A 17,004-nucleotide genomic window follows, 5' to 3' on the forward strand; every position below is an offset into this window, starting at 1 on the left:
AAATGAAGCTTGATAGACCATCTCTGATTTTTTAACATTATCTTTCACCCGGAGTTTGAAAGATCAAAAGTGAATTTTAAGAATCATCTTGTTTAGAGATATACAAAAACATATACCAAGCGAAAATGCTTATAATCAATTTGTATTATCACTAATTTAGTACAATTGACAATTTTCTACTTTGAATAAATAAAAAACTTATGCAGACATATCAAGATAAATTAGTTTTAAATATATTAAGCCAAAATTTACTATATTTTAGTTTATTTATATAAATGTTAGTGAATAGAAAATCATCTTGTGTTTAACGCACAATTATAATTTTCAGCTTTCTCAATGTTAATATTGTTGTAAACTCGTCATTTTTTTAAATTGAATTAGATAACTAAAAATTTAGAGCTTTCACATCTACGCCAAACTACATTTTCCTTAAACATATATCAAATAATTGAATTTTTCAATCCGATTATTAATTAATCCAATCAAACTAAGTAGCATATTTAGTTTTTAAAAATTCAATAATAATAATTTGTACTATAGTTGGTTGATTTAATATTATAGGAAATAACAAAGCTAAATTATTTGATCTTTTTTAAATATAACTATTTAACAAATATAAATAACATATGAAAAATGCAATGTATTACGTCATTATTTTAATATATCAACTCACATTATTCATTAAATATAATTATAGCCAAAGTAATATTAGATAAATTGAATTAATTTTTAATATGAATATAACTATTTATTTGGCAAACTGAAAGTTAATTGACGAAATTAAATTGGTGTTGCAAATATATAAAAGATGAGATACCACATACAAATATTATATAGGTTGTAGTCAATATGAACTTGCGAATAAATAGGTACCAATGTCATAAGACATGTGGAGTATCTTAATATATACTTTTTCTACAAAGATTCTACATTTTCTAAAATGTAATAAAAAAGTGTCATAAAAATCAATATGAAATTCAAATTGCATAATTTTATTTTTATAAATATGTTTTTATATAGATTTTACACTTTTTAAAATATCATAACGCTAAATATTGAATTATAGAATTAATAAAAATATAAATAATGTAAGAAAAATCAAATTTATTAATTCATTATTTTAATACGTGGACTCACATTATTGACTAAATTTTATTATTGGTCAAAATAATGCTAGATAAATTAAATTATTTTTTAATAAAAAATATAACTACCTATTTGGTCAACTAAAAGTTAATTGACCAAATTAAATTGATGGGGCAAATATATACAAAATGAAATACTACACAAGTATTTATATGGTATGTGATCAAGATGGAGTTTGATTAAAAATCAATGTGGGATAACTTGTGAAAAAAAATGAGAATAAAGATAATAGATCATTTTTGAAATGGTGATATTCTAGATATGCCACATAGTAAAACCATTTTCCTATTATAAAGAAGATTCTCACATTAATATTATATTAAACTTTATCATGGAAAAATTTGAATTACTACAAAATATAAATTTTTATATCCACCAAGTTAATTAAAATTGTATGTTTGGTATATAACTATGACTTTCATTATAATACATCCATAACATAAAATATGAGAAAATAAATTAAATTGTTGCAAGATATGAAATGACACATTTAAAATATAACATAGTAAGAAAATAATTGCAAAAATAGTAATAATGAAAATACATCATAATTAAATTATAATTTTTTTTTATTTAAACTTATCAAAAATTTAGATCCCATGTCAAACTTTGAGTAGACCTAATCATTTAGATAATGTAATCAAAAGAACAATAAGATTAAACTTCCATTTCAAAAGAGAATATATAAAGGATGAGATACTACACACAAGTATTTATATAGGCTTTAGTTAAGATGGAGTTTGATTAAAAATCAATGTGGGATAAGAGATGTGACTTGCGAAAAAAATGAGAATAAAGGAGATTAGAAAGTTTTCAAAATGATTGAACTATAGAATACTACATCCACATTTTCATAGTTCAATTTTATAGAATAATAGTCATCATCTTAATTGATTGAATCATGAGTGAGGATGAATATATTCTCTTGTGAAATCGAAATTTAATGTTATTGTTCTTTTGATTAAGTTATATCTAAATGATTAGGTCTACTAAAATTTTGACGCGGGGCCTAATTTTCTTGATGAATAAAAATAAAAAATTATAAATTTAATTGTGACGTATTTTCATTATTACTAATTTTGTAATTATGTTCTTACTATATAGATTTTAAATGTTTCATTTGAAACCTATTATATTCATATCTTGCAGGAATTTAATTTATTTTCTCATATTTAATTTTATGTTATGGATGTATTATAATGAAAGTCATCGTTATATACCAAACATACAATTTTAATTCACTTGGTGGATACAAAAATTTATATTTTGTAGTAATTCAAATTTTCCCATGATAAAGTTAAATATAATATCAATGTGGGAATAATGAATGTGTAATACCCCGTTTCCTCGAGCTAAGTTAGAATAATTTCGAACTTAGATTTAAGATGATTCACGCCGGATAAAGAAAATTAATTTATTTTAATTCCAACAAAAATGATTTACAAAAGCATTTGTAAATTTAGTTATTAAATTTATATGCTTTGCATATTTATTTAATTTAGCATTCAAGCATTTTTCACGAACTTTTAATTAGCAAACCCTGAAGAATATTTATTTAATTTAGCATTCAAGCATTTTTCACGAACTTTTAATTAGCAAACCCTGAAGAATTTCTACAGCTTCGACAATATTATCCTGAGGGATTTTATATGTCAAGTCCTCACTCAACTCACCTACACTCATCAATCCCATCAGCCATCCTACCCTGCTGCAGCCACCCTACCATCCCCAATTTCAGTTCCAGCCATGCCTAAGGGCAGGCTGTCAATTTTCCTTGCTTAAGCACGCTCAAGCCAATTTCAGTTGGCACTCTCAATATCCAAGATTTTCAAACTTCTCTCCGGCAGCAAGAAATTAAGTGCAGCAATTCCAGATACCAGAACCACTAAAGCAAACTCAGACACGGTTTTATTCCATCTACACCACACAGCAACAAATCCAGTGGAAGGTTATATTTCTAACTGATCCAGTTCATGCCAAATTCATAAATTCTTAGCCGAGAAAAGCACAAACACACATCCATCATCTCATCAAGATATATGCATATATATTTGTGTATATATTTACATTCAGAACATGACTGTTGTTTTTAAAAGAAGAGAAGAAAAAAAAGGAGTCTTGAACTTTGTTCTTGCTTGTCATGTTTGTGTGTTTGCTGTTGGCTTGAGTCGAGATCTGAGGGAGGCGGCGGTGGCTCATCGCTGCTGTCCGTCCGGTGGTGGTGCAAGTGGTTTGCCACTGTCACGGAAAGAGAGAGAGATGGGTTGGGGCGGTGGTTGAGTTTTCCGAGAGGGAGGCCAGGGCGCGGCGGCCTTGCCGCTGTCGTCCGGCCACGGACGGAGGAAGAGCAGAGTAGAGAGGGAGGGAGCGGCGATCTCGCCGTTTCCAAGGAGGAAGGCGACTAGGACGGAGTGAGTCGTGGGTGTCGATTTTGAGAGAGAGCCGAGGGAGGATCGGCGACAGCTTGCTTCATCTGCTGCTGTCGGCCGGAGATCTGAGGGAGAGGCGGCGAGGCAAGGGCTTTGTCGCCGCTCTGAGTCGGGTTTGGGTAGAAGTGAAGGCGGCGTCCTTCATCGACTGGAGGCGCGTTCGCCGGAGACCGATGGAGAAGGAAATCGGAGAAAGTCTCGAGGGAGAAGGGAGAAGAGAGCTGGAGCCTGTCGCCACTTGCTCCGGCGAGCTCCAGCGACCGTGAGGATGGGGGAGAAGGGGGTGAGTTTGAGCAGTCGAGAGGGAGAGAGGCGAGAGGATCAGTCGAGGGGGAGAAAGACTGAAGTGGGGCGTGCGAGACTGATGGAGAGAAAGGGGAGAACAGGTTGGGTATTGGGCTAGGTTTGGGCTTGAGGGTTGGGCTGTTGGGCTTCTGTGTTGGGCCGGTTTTTTAAATTATTTATCAGTTGGGTTTTATTTTACTTATCAGTTGGGCCCTTAATTTATTCATTGGGCTGTGCAGCTTCTCCATTTAATTGGACTGCACTATTTTAATTAATTAGACTTATTAAGTTTGATTAATTATTTTAATTTGCATAATAATATTATATTATTATTATGTGCATATTTTAAGTAAATTACTTATTATATGCTAAGCATGACATGATATTGCATTTTATTTTGTAATAAGAGCATTATGATTTAATTGGCTTTATTTATAATTCCAATTATTTAAAGAAAGTCGAGTAAGAATATTGTTGGTGTTCTTAACTCAAAGAGAAATGTTTTCAATTATTTATTCATTAAATTTTGAAAACCCGGCTAAGTGAATCATAGAATGTTAAGCACTTCACCATGACTTAAGATTAGATTCAAGGAGACCTATTAAGAATAGAATTTCTTGTAGGCTTTATGAACCAAGGGGATTAGCGCTGCTTTCCAAAGACGAGTTTATGTGATTATAATCTTCAGGCTTTGCCTATCCAGGTGGGCTTACTTTTCAAATGTATAAAGTATGATTGAGTTATTAAGCTCTAAATGTTTCAATGAAATGCAAATTATTTATTCAATGAAATGCAAACTGTTTATCCAATAAAATGTTTATGTGCACTCTGCTCTGTTTAAGGCTCGCGCAGTTAATCAATTGAGGTTCTCTTATGACCTAATACGTTGTTTGAGAATTGTGTACACTTGTTAGTTGACTCGGTGGGTTGATCTCCATCGGGCTCTAACCAGAGGCGTTATAAGGGTGCTCGGCTGGATGTGTTCCGGAGCATGAGAAATATCAGGCCTGCCTGGGTAGCGTCCCGAGGTCAAAGTAAACTTGTCTGGGTTACGCCCTCAGTTCAAGTCAGCGGGAGACAGAGATCCGTCGGTGGCTAGAGGTCCGGGATCACAGCGAGTAACAGAAAAGGGAGTGTGACATGTGCGCACAAATGAAAGAAATGTTTTAACATGCTTAGAAGTTCTTTCACTTTAAAACCTTCTAAGTCATGTCAAGTATGATTGGATAAACTGTCTTTATGAAAATATGAAATGTTTCAGAAAATGCATGCCCACTAAGTACATTAGTACTTAGCCCAAAATTACTTTCAAATGTTTTCAGGTTGGCTGGCTGGTGCTGACGGGACGGAGCTGAGGCTAGAGTTAAAATTTCTATGTTAGACTTCCGCTGTAGCAATTACTCATATCAGTCTTTTGTTTTTCCAACTTAAGATCTTCATGTTAAATTTCAAATGATATACATGACCGAGCTTAGACTCTTCACTACTAAATTTATGCTAATGAATGTCGGTTGTCAGAAACATGAAACAAAACTTGTGATCCAAAGGGGCATAGTCCGACTAAATATTTTATTTCTCGGCTTTAACAAGGTTTTTCCCTTGTTTATTTCTATGAATTATTCACACCTCGATTATATTTATTCCTTCAAGAATTGGGGTGTGACAGAATGACTAATGTAAGAATGTGATATTTTGTAGCAATTCAAATTTTCCCATGATAAAGTTAAATATAATATCAATGTGGGAATAATGAATGACTAATGTAAGAATGTGAATGACCTTTTATTTAGGTAATGAATTGTTGGGAAATATACACAAATACTTCCGCCCATTATCAAATCGAAAGCAATATCAAAGATATAAATTATCTAAGACGGAAAAAAATAATGACACCGATATTTAACGTGGTTCGGCCAAACTGCCTACGTCCACGGACCCACCCCAATATATTAGAGAATCTCACAAAGGAGGAGTACAACAATACCACACTGTATTTTGTATCTTGCCTACACAGAGGCTATCTCTCGACTCACTTTTATCACTCGTGTTTAACTTCCACACTGAAGTTTTCTCTCACTATATTTTCTCACTCTCTAACACTTCTTTCACAAGACTTCTTTTGTGAATTTGGGATAATCTTCAAGCTGCTGCGATGCACCCATTTATAGCCTCCATGTTTGTTGATTCCACCTCACATCCCAACTTTCTCAAAGTTGATTCCACCTCACATCCCAACTTTCTCATAGTTAATGGGGCTGCACTTTCCTCTTTGGTGGTGGCAAAGTTGTGGTGGTGGCAAACAACTTTCTCAAAGTTGTGGTGGTGGAGCCTCCATGTTTTGGCTAACAATCTCCCACTTGAAGGCTGATTTTAATCTGTCTTCACACCTTGATCATCGCAGCAGCCTTACTATCTTCACTGTAGAAGACCAACTGAAGTTGAGCACAACTCCAGTTTCTCTTTGCCAACTGTCTTGGTTAACATATCGGCTGAGTTCTTGCTTCCCTGGATCTTCTCAAGTTGTAAGATCTTCATCTCCAGCAGGTGACGGATGTAGTGATACTTCAACTCAATGTGCTTTGTCCTTGAGTGAAACGCTGGATTCTTAGCCAAGAAAATAGCACTTTGACTGTCACAAAAGAGTGTACTATTCTCATGCTTCTTCCCAAGTTCTCCCAAGAAATTCTGCAACCATACCATCTCCTTGCTTGCTTCCGTCACGGCTACATACTCAGCTTCCGTAGTAGACAACGTGACAATCTTCTGCAACTTAGAAGACCAAGAAATAGCAGTACCACCAAAAGTAAATACATACCCGGTTGTACTCTTCCGACCTTCCAGGTCATTTGATGCCAAATCTGCATCAACATAGCCAACCAACTTGGCACTCTTGCCATCAAAACATAAAGCCTTGTCCGTGGTACCTCTTAAGTAACGAAGAATCCACTTGACTGCTTCCCAATATCTGGCCTTGTACACACCATGGCGTACATAATGCTGCCTATTGCCGATGCATAAGGAACTTTTATCATCTCGGCACGTTCCTCCTTTGTACATGGCGACTCCTTCTTCGACAGCTTGAAGTGACAACCCAACGGGATGTTCACCGGCTTCGAATTCTGCATGTTAAATCTTTCCAATACCTTCTCAATGTAGTTGGCTTGTGAAAGATACAACTTTCCTGCCGCCTTGTCTCTTTTGATCCTCATGCCAAGAATCTGATTGGCCTCTCCAAGATCTTTCATGGAGAATCGTTCAGACAATTGCTTCTTCAACTTATCCATTTCCTTTGCATCAGCTCCTGCGATCAACATATCGTCAACGTATAGCAAAAGGATAAGATAACTTTTGTCGAACCTCTTGTAGTAGCAACAATGATCAGCGTGGCATCTCGCGTAGCCAATCTCCAACATAAAACTGTCAAACTTCTTATACCACTGCTTCGGAGCTTGCTTCAGGCCATACAAGCTCTTTTTCAACTTGCACACAAGATTTTCTTTTCCTTTCACCACGAATCCCTCGGGTTGTGTCATGTACAAGTTTTCCTCCAAATCACCATGAAGGAACGCTGTCTTTACATCCATCTGATGTAACAACAAGTTTTCTGCAACTACCATGCTCAACACTAAACGAATAGTGGTCAGTTTCACAACAGGAGTAAACACATCGGTATAATCAATACCGTATCGTTGCTCAAACCCTTTGACAACCAGCCTTGCCTTGTAGCGTTTGCTACCATCAGCTTCAATCTTGATTCGATAGATCCACTTGCAATGCAATGCCTTCTTCCCCTTCGGGAGCTCTACAAGTTCCCAAGTGCCGTTTAGGATAAGAGATGCAATCTCATCATCCATAGCAACTCTCCACATCCGCTTATTACTACCAGTATCTGCCTCTGCATAGCATTCAGGCTCACCACCATCAGTAAGTAGTAAATAAAAGTTAGAGGGCGAGTACCTATCAGGTGCACGTCGCTCTCTAACCGGTCTTGGCAGCGGATTGTTTGGTGGTGGGGTTCTTGGCTCCTCATCTGGAACCTCTTCAAAATTCTGGCTCTCCTTGCTCCCACTCGAGTTTGAGATGTCTAACTCGACTACTTGGGAATCAGAATTGCCAGGGCTAGATGCTTTCACTCTTTCCTTGTACAACACATGTTCATTGAAAACCACATCTCTACTTCGAATAACCTTTCGGTTCTGCTCATCCCAGAGCCTATAACCGAACTCGTCTCCACCATAACCAATGAACGTACACTTAAGAGATTTAGCATCTAACTTGCTTCTATTAACATGATCAATATGAGCATAAGCAACACATCCAAAGATGCGTAGAAAAGATAGGTTTACCTCTTTTCCTGTCCATTCTTCCTCAGGTATCCGAAACTCCAATGGAACTGATGGACCTCTATTGATTAGGAATGCAGCTGTGTTAACTGCATCTGCCCAAAACATCTTAGGCAACCCACTTTTCAGCCTCATGCATCTTGCTCGCTCATTTAGTGTTCTGTTCATCCGTTCTGCTACACCATTCTGTTGGGGAGTTCCTCTCACGGTTTTCTCCATGCGAATCCCATTCTCAGCACAGTAGTCTTTGAACTCCTTAAGTTCATATTCTCCTCCATTGTCGGATCGTAGACACTTTACTTTTAGCCCTGTTTCAGTTTCTACAAGGGCTTTTCCACTTCCTGAAAGTATCAAATGCATCGGATTTATTTTTAAGAAAATAAACCCATACCTTTCGAGTGGAATCATCAATGAAGGTTATGTAGTATTCCGAGCCACCAAGGGATTTTACAGGCGCCGGTCCCCATAGATCACTATGGACCAACTCCAGCTTCTGCGTCTTCAAGGTTCTGCCGCCTCTCGAGAAGCTTACCATTTTCTGCTTTCCGAACACGCAATCCTCGCACAGGCCAACTTCAACAGTTTCCAGGCCAGGCAGCCTACCCTTCGAACACATTATCTTCATCCCCTTTTCGCTCATGTGGCCAAGCCGACAATGCCACAAATCTGCATTGTTCACTCCTCCTGCAAGATCAATGCAATCTTTGGAGTTAGTTGTCATATACAACGTGCCCTCCTTCTTTCCACGAGCTATAATCATAGCTCCCTTGATTATCTTCCAATTACTGCAGCCAAATGTCACTGTGTAGCCCTCTGCATCAAGCTGCCCAATTGAAAGTAAGTTCCTTTTCAGTCCAGGAATATGTCTGACTTGATTCAGCTTCAACTCGGATCCGTTGGATGTCACAACTCGCACGTCTCCCTTTCCCACGATTTTCAGGGGCTCATCATCAGCAAGATACACCTGTCCAAAATCGCCAGAGACATAATTTTCAATTATATCTTCATTACTGCATGAATGGAAAGACGCTCCAGAATCCAGCACCCACGACTCCATCGGACTGGTCACGCTCAGGACCAACGCCTCGCCTACATCTTCTGTTGTGGCTGCGTTCGCTGTCTTTTTGTGATCCTTTTTCTTCGGTGGCGCTTTACACTGATTCTTAAAGTGCCCGAACTCTTCACAGTTCCAGCACTGGATTGAACCCTTATCCGTCCTGGATTGGCTCTTTCCTCTGGACTTTGACCTTCCCCTGTTCTGCCTTCCTTTCGATCTTCCTCGATATTCCGTGTTCAGTGCAGTCCCTGACCCTGAAGTAGATGGAGATTCTTTCCTGCGAATCTCCTCGCTGATCATCAGATCTCTTACTTCGTCAAAGTGCAACTTTGCCTTTGCCGATGAAGCGCTAACTGCTGTCACTGTTCCGGCCCAACTTTCTGGCAAAGAAGATAGCAATATTAGGGCACGAACTTCATCATCAAACTCGATCTCCACCGAGCTCAGCTGTGTGGTGATCATATTGAACTCGTTCAAATGATTCTGCACTGGTGTGCTCTCGGACATTTTTAGATTGAACAATCGTCTCATCAAATGTACTTTGTTTGCAGTTGATGGTTTCTGGTACATCTCCGCCAGAATCGCCAACATCTCCTTTGTTGACTTTGCTCCAGTCGTGTGGTAGGCAACGTTCCTGGACAGCGATAAACGTATTGCACTCATCGCCTTTCTGTCCAGCAGCTCCCACTCGTCTGGATCCATCTTATCTGGTTTTTCTTTGAGGGGCTGATGTAGATCTTTTCCATAAAGATAATCCTCGATCTGCATCTTCCAGAAATCGAAATCCGTACCATCGAACTTCTCAATCGTAATCTTTCCGTCGCCCATCGTAACTGCTCCCAATTGATAAACAAGATAATTTTCTCAAAGTAATTCTTTTATGATGTGGAGGTTCAGTAATTACTGCAACCACAGAGCATACTAAGAATTACAAAAGAACAATCACTGTTCACAACGAAATCACTATTCACGATGAATAGTAACAGCACAAGAAAATTATCAGACCGCCACAAACGTGGCTCTGATACCAATTGTTGGAAAATATACACAAATACTTCCGCCCATTATCAAATCGAAAGCAATATCAAAGATATAAATTATCTAAGACGGAAAAAAATAATGACACCGATATTTAACGTGGTTCGGCCAAACTGCCTACGTCCACGGACCCACCCCAATATATTAGAGAATCTCACAAAGGAGGAGTACAACAATACCACACTGTATTTTGTATCTTGCCTACACAGAGGCTATCTCTCGACTCACTTTTATCACTCGTGTTTAACTTCCACACTGAAGTTTTCTCTCACTATATTTTCTCACTCTCTAACACTTCTTTCACAAGACTTCTTTTGTGAATTTGGGATAATCTTCAAGCTGCTGCGATGCACCCATTTATAGCCTCCATGTTTGTTGATTCCACCTCACATCCCAACTTTCTCAAAGTTGATTCCACCTCACATCCCAACTTTCTCATAGTTAATGGGGCTGCACTTTCCTCTTTGGTGGTGGCAAAGTTGTGGTGGTGGCAAACAACTTTCTCAAAGTTGTGGTGGTGGAGCCTCCATGTTTTGGCTAACAATCTCCCACTTGAAGGCTGATTTTAATCTGTCTTCACACCTTGATCATCGCAGCAGCCTTACTGTCTTCACTGTAGAAGACCAACTGAAGTTGAGCACAACTCCAGTTTCTCTTTGCCAACTGTCTTGGTTAACATATCGGCTGAGTTCTTGCTTCCCTGGATCTTCTCAAGTTGTAAGATCTTCATCTCCAGCAGGTGACGGATGTAGTGATACTTCAACTCAATGTGCTTTGTCCTTGAGTGAAACGCTGGATTCTTAGCCAAGAAAATAGCACTTTGACTGTCACAAAAGAGTGTACTATTCTCATGCTTCTTCCCAAGTTCTCCCAAGAAATTCTGCAACCATACCATCTCCTTGCTTGCTTCCGTCACGGCTACATACTCAGCTTCCGTAGTAGACAACGTGACAATCTTCTGCAACTTAGAAGACCAAGAAATAGCAGTACCACCAAAAGTAAATACATACCCGGTTGTACTCTTCCGACCTTCCAGGTCATTTGATGCCAAATCTGCATCAACATAGCCAACCAACTTGGCACTCTTGCCATCAAAACATAAAGCCTTGTCCGTGGTACCTCTTAAGTAACGAAGAATCCACTTGACTGCTTCCCAATATCTGGCCTTGTACACACCATGGCGTACATAATGCTGCCTATTGCCGATGCATAAGGAACTTTTATCATCTCGGCACGTTCCTCCTTTGTACATGGCGACTCCTTCTTCGACAGCTTGAAGTGACAACCCAACGGGATGTTCACCGGCTTCGAATTCTGCATGTTAAATCTTTCCAATACCTTCTCAATGTAGTTGGCTTGTGAAAGATACAACTTTCCTGCCGCCTTGTCTCTTTTGATCCTCATGCCAAGAATCTGATTGGCCTCTCCAAGATCTTTCATGGAGAATCGTTCAGACAATTGCTTCTTCAACTTATCCATTTCCTTTGCATCAGCTCCTGCGATCAACATATCGTCAACGTATAGCAAAAGGATAAGATAACTTTTGTCGAACCTCTTGTAGTAGCAACAATGATCAGCGTGGCATCTCGCGTAGCCAATCTCCAACATAAAACTGTCAAACTTCTTATACCACTGCTTCGGAGCTTGCTTCAGGCCATACAAGCTCTTTTTCAACTTGCACACAAGATTTTCTTTTCCTTTCACCACGAATCCCTCGGGTTGTGTCATGTACAAGTTTTCCTCCAAATCACCATGAAGGAACGCTGTCTTTACATCCATCTGATGTAACAACAAGTTTTCTGCAACTACCATGCTCAACACTAAACGAATAGTGGTCAGTTTCACAACAGGAGTAAACACATCGGTATAATCAATACCGTATCGTTGCTCAAACCCTTTGACAACCAGCCTTGCCTTGTAGCGTTTGCTACCATCAGCTTCAATCTTGATTCGATAGATCCACTTGCAATGCAATGCCTTCTTCCCCTTCGGGAGCTCTACAAGTTCCCAAGTGCCGTTTAGGATAAGAGATGCAATCTCATCATCCATAGCAACTCTCCACATCCGCTTATTACTACCAGTATCTGCCTCTGCATAGCATTCAGGCTCACCACCATCAGTAAGTAGTAAATAAAAGTTAGAGGGCGAGTACCTATCAGGTGCACGTCGCTCTCTAACCGGTCTTGGCAGCGGATTGTTTGGTGGTGGGGTTCTTGGCTCCTCATCTGGAACCTCTTCAAAATTCTGGCTCTCCTTGCTCCCACTCGAGTTTGAGATGTCTAACTCGACTACTTGGGAATCAGAATTGCCAGGGCTAGATGCTTTCACTCTTTCCTTGTACAACACATGTTCATTGGAAACCACATCTCTACTTCGAATAACCTTTCGGTTCTGCTCATCCCAGAGCCTATAACCGAACTCGTCTCCACCATAACCAATGAACGTACACTTAAGAGATTTAGCATCTAACTTGCTTCTATTAACATGATCAATATGAGCATAAGCAACACATCCAAAGATGCGTAGAAAAGATAGGTTTACCTCTTTTCCTGTCCATTCTTCCTCAGGTATCCGAAACTCCAATGGAACTGATGGACCTCTATTGATTAGGAATGCAGCTGTGTTAACTGCATCTGCCCAAAACATCTTAGGCAACCCACTTTTCAGCCTCATGCATCTTGCTCGCTCATTTAGTGTTCTGTTCATCCGTTCTGCTACACCATTCTGTTGGGGAGTTCCTCTCACGGTTTTCTCCATGCGAATCCCATTCTCAGCACAGTAGTCTTTGAACTCCTTAAGTTCATATTCTCCTCCATTGTCGGATCGTAGACACTTTACTTTTAGCCCTGTTTCAGTTTCTACAAGGGCTTTTCCACTTCCTGAAAGTATCAAATGCATCGGATTTATTTTTAAGAAAATAAACCCATACCTTTCGAGTGGAATCATCAATGAAGGTTATGTAGTATTCCGAGCCACCAAGGGATTTTACAGGCGCCGGTCCCCATAGATCACTATGGACCAACTCCAGCTTCTGCGTCTTCAAGGTTCTGCCGCCTCTCGAGAAGCTTACCCTTTTCTGCTTTCCGAACACGCAATCCTCGCACAGGCCAACTTCAACAGTTTCCAGGCCAGGCAGCCTACCCTTCGAACACATTATCTTCATCCCCTTTTCGCTCATGTGGCCAAGCCGACAATGCCACAAATCTGCATTGTTCACTCCTCCTGCAAGATCAATGCAATCTTTGGAGTTAGTTGTCATATACAACGTGCCCTCCTTCTTTCCACGAGCTATAATCATAGCTCCCTTGATTATCTTCCAATTACTGCAGCCAAATGTCACTGTGTAGCCCTCTGCATCAAGCTGCCCAATTGAAAGTAAGTTCCTTTTCAGTCCAGGAATATGTCTGACTTGATTCAGCTTCAACTCGGATCCGTTGGATGTCACAACTCGCACGTCTCCCTTTCCCACGATTTTCAGGGGCTCATCATCAGCAAGATACACCTGTCCAAAATCGCCAGAGACATAATTTTCAATTATATCTTCATTACTGCATGAATGGAAAGACGCTCCAGAATCCAGCACCCACGACTCCATCGGACTGGTCACGCTCAGGACCAACGCCTCGCCTACATCTTCTGTTGTGGCTGCGTTCGCTGTCTTTTTGTGATCCTTTTTCTTCGGTGGCGCTTTACACTGATTCTTAAAGTGCCCGAACTCTTCACAGTTCCAGCACTGGATTGAACCCTTATCCGTCCTGGATTGGCTCTTTCCTCTGGACTTTGACCTTCCCCTGTTCTGCCTTCCTTTCGATCTTCCTCGATATTCCGTGTTCAGTGCAGTCCCTGACCCTGAAGTAGATGGAGATTCTTTCCTGCGAATCTCCTCGCTGATCATCAGATCTCTTACTTCGTCAAAGTGCAACTTTGCCTTTGCCGATGAAGCGCTAACTGCTGTCACTGTTCCGGCCCAACTTTCTGGCAAAGAAGATAGCAATATTAGGGCACGAACTTCATCATCAAACTCGATCTCCACCGAGCTCAGCTGTGTGGTGATCATATTGAACTCGTTCAAATGATTCTGCACTGGTGTGCTCTCGGACATTTTTAGATTGAACAATCGTCTCATCAAATGTACTTTGTTTGCAGTTGATGGTTTCTGGTACATCTCCGCCAGAATCGCCAACATCTCCTTTGTTGACTTTGCTCCAGTCGTGTGGTAGGCAACGTTCCTGGACAGCGATAAACGTATTGCACTCATCGCCTTTCTGTCCAGCAGCTCCCACTCGTCTGGATCCATCTTATCTGGTTTTTCTTTGAGGGGCTGATGTAGATCTTTTCCATAAAGATAATCCTCGATCTGCATCTTCCAGAAACCGAAATCCGTACCATCGAACTTCTCAATCGTAATCTTTCCGTCGCCCATCGTAACTGCTCCCAATTGATAAACAAGATAATTTTCTCAAAGTAATTCTTTTATGATGTGGAGGTTCAGTAATTACTGCAACCACAGAGCATACTAAGAATTACAAAAGAACAATCACTGTTCACAACGAAATCACTATTCACGATGAATAGTAACAGCACAAGAAAATTATCAGACCGCCACAAACGTGGCTCTGATACCAATTGTTGGAAAATATACACAAATACTTCCGCCCATTATCAAATCGAAAGCAATATCAAAGATATAAATTATCTAAGACGGAAAAAAATAATGACACCGATATTTAACGTGGTTCGGCCAAACTGCCTACGTCCACGGACCCACCCCAATATATTAGAGAATCTCACAAAGGAGGAGTACAACAATACCACACTGTATTTTGTATCTTGTCTACACAGAGGCTATCTCTCGACTCACTTTGATCACTCGTGTTTAACTTCCACACTGAAGTTTTCTCTCACTATATTTTCTCACTCTCTAACACTTCTTTCACAAGACTTCTTTTGTGAATTTGGGATAATCTTCAAGCTGCTGCGATGCACCCATTTATAGCCTCCATGTTTGTTGATTCCACCTCACATCCCAACTTTCTCAAAGTTGATTCCACCTCACATCCCAACTTTCTCATAGTTAATGGGGCTGCACTTTCCTCTTTGGTGGTGGCGAAGTTGTGGTGGTGGCAAACAACTTTCTCAAAGTTGTGGTGGTGGAGCCTCCATGTTTTGGCTAACATGAATTGCTAAAGTTTGATATGTTTTCAATGTGGGATAAATGAATTAAGATAGCAAAGAATAGTAAATGGAGAAGATGCCACCTAGGATTGAGGATGAATGTGGTGTGTTTAATATGTATTGCTTTACAGAATTGGTAGATAGATTCCACGCGCCATTTTTGCTAGTTTCTTAAAATATCTCCGTTTTCCAAAATCAAGCAATATATTGTTTTTTTAATAAATATCACTTTAAACTCCAAATTATTTTTGCACTATCAATTATATTCTGAATTATTGAAAAATAATTTTTTAAACCTTGAACTATCAATTTTATATCAACTGTACCTTTTATTCATTTTTCATCCTTTAAATTTTTAATTAGTAAGGCATATAATTACGTCGTTTTATATAATGTATGCCAAAAAAAAAGAATAATTTTAAGTACATTGTGTCATCCGATGAGCCACGTCAAATTTTTGAAATTGAAAAAAAAATGAATGAATAGTACATTTGATACAAAATTGATAGTTCAAAGTTTAAAAAATTATTTTCGATAGTTCAGAATATAATTGATAATGCGAAAATAGTTTGAGGTTTAAAGTGATATTTATCATTTTTTTTTTATAAATTAACAATACTACTAAATAAGAAAATTTAATGACCGCGTTATAACCTTTGACCTCGGACATTAACCTCTTACCACTTGGTCAACACATTTACACATATCAAGCAATATTTTCTCAAGTGCCTTGTTACAAAAGCTGAATATAATCACATGCGGAAATTTTGAGACTTTCCAAGCAAAAGTCGGAACCTTGTGATTTGTGAATAGTTCGCAGACCATTTCAAAAGTTTAACCAATTCATATATCAAGTGTGTTTCACATTGCAATATGTCGGTACCAAAATATGTATAAAAATAAAATAAAATAAAATTTAGGGATAATTGCGTGAAAATACACAAACTTTGCCAAAAATTCATATTTGACGCGAAGTTAGGATTTTACATTTTAATAGACCAACTTTTGTTGTTGTCCAAATTTGACACGACTTAATTCTTAAAAATTCAAAAACAACCTCTTTTTATAAATAATTATACAAAGACCCACTTATGTTATTATTTGAGACATTTAAACCAAAACAAGATATTTCCTTATGATGTTTTCTTTTAATCTTTGATCCACGCCTAAAATGGTTTAAAAGAAAACATCATAAGGAAATATCTTGTTTTGGTTTAAATGTCCCAAATTATAACATAAGTGGGTCTTTGTATAATTATTTACAAAAAGGGGTTGTTTTTTGAATTTTTAAGAATTAAGTCGTGTCAAATTTGGACAATAACGAAAGTTGGTGTATTAAAATGTAAAATCCTAAATTCGCGTCAAATATGGATTTTTGGCAAAGTTTGTGTATTTAGGTGCAATTTTCCCTAAAATTTATGAGTTTCTTAGAAGTGGCTCCACCTATTCCACATGTAAGCCACAAACCAGAGAAAAATCAAGAATATATTGTCTTTATTTAGCCAAATTTTATGGTCACAATAAATTAAAA

At 38.5% G+C, this 17,004-nt stretch overlaps 1 long non-coding RNA gene across 1 annotated transcript; it reads left to right on the plus strand.

Moving 5' to 3' along the window:
• Positions 1 to 2,885: 2,885 nt before the first annotated feature.
• Positions 2,886 to 5,393, plus strand: LOC130990286 (uncharacterized). The gene is made up of 3 exons (XR_009090906.1): positions 2,886 to 3,094; positions 4,484 to 4,563; positions 5,183 to 5,393. It is a non-coding gene; the product is annotated as an uncharacterized LOC130990286 (long non-coding RNA).
• The last annotated feature ends 11,611 nt before the right edge of the window (positions 5,394 to 17,004 follow it).

The sequence above is a fragment of the Salvia miltiorrhiza genome, chromosome 6 (assembly GCF_028751815.1).
Source record: "Salvia miltiorrhiza cultivar Shanhuang (shh) chromosome 6, IMPLAD_Smil_shh, whole genome shotgun sequence".
Classification (NCBI taxonomy): Eukaryota; Viridiplantae; Streptophyta; class Magnoliopsida; order Lamiales; family Lamiaceae; genus Salvia; species Salvia miltiorrhiza.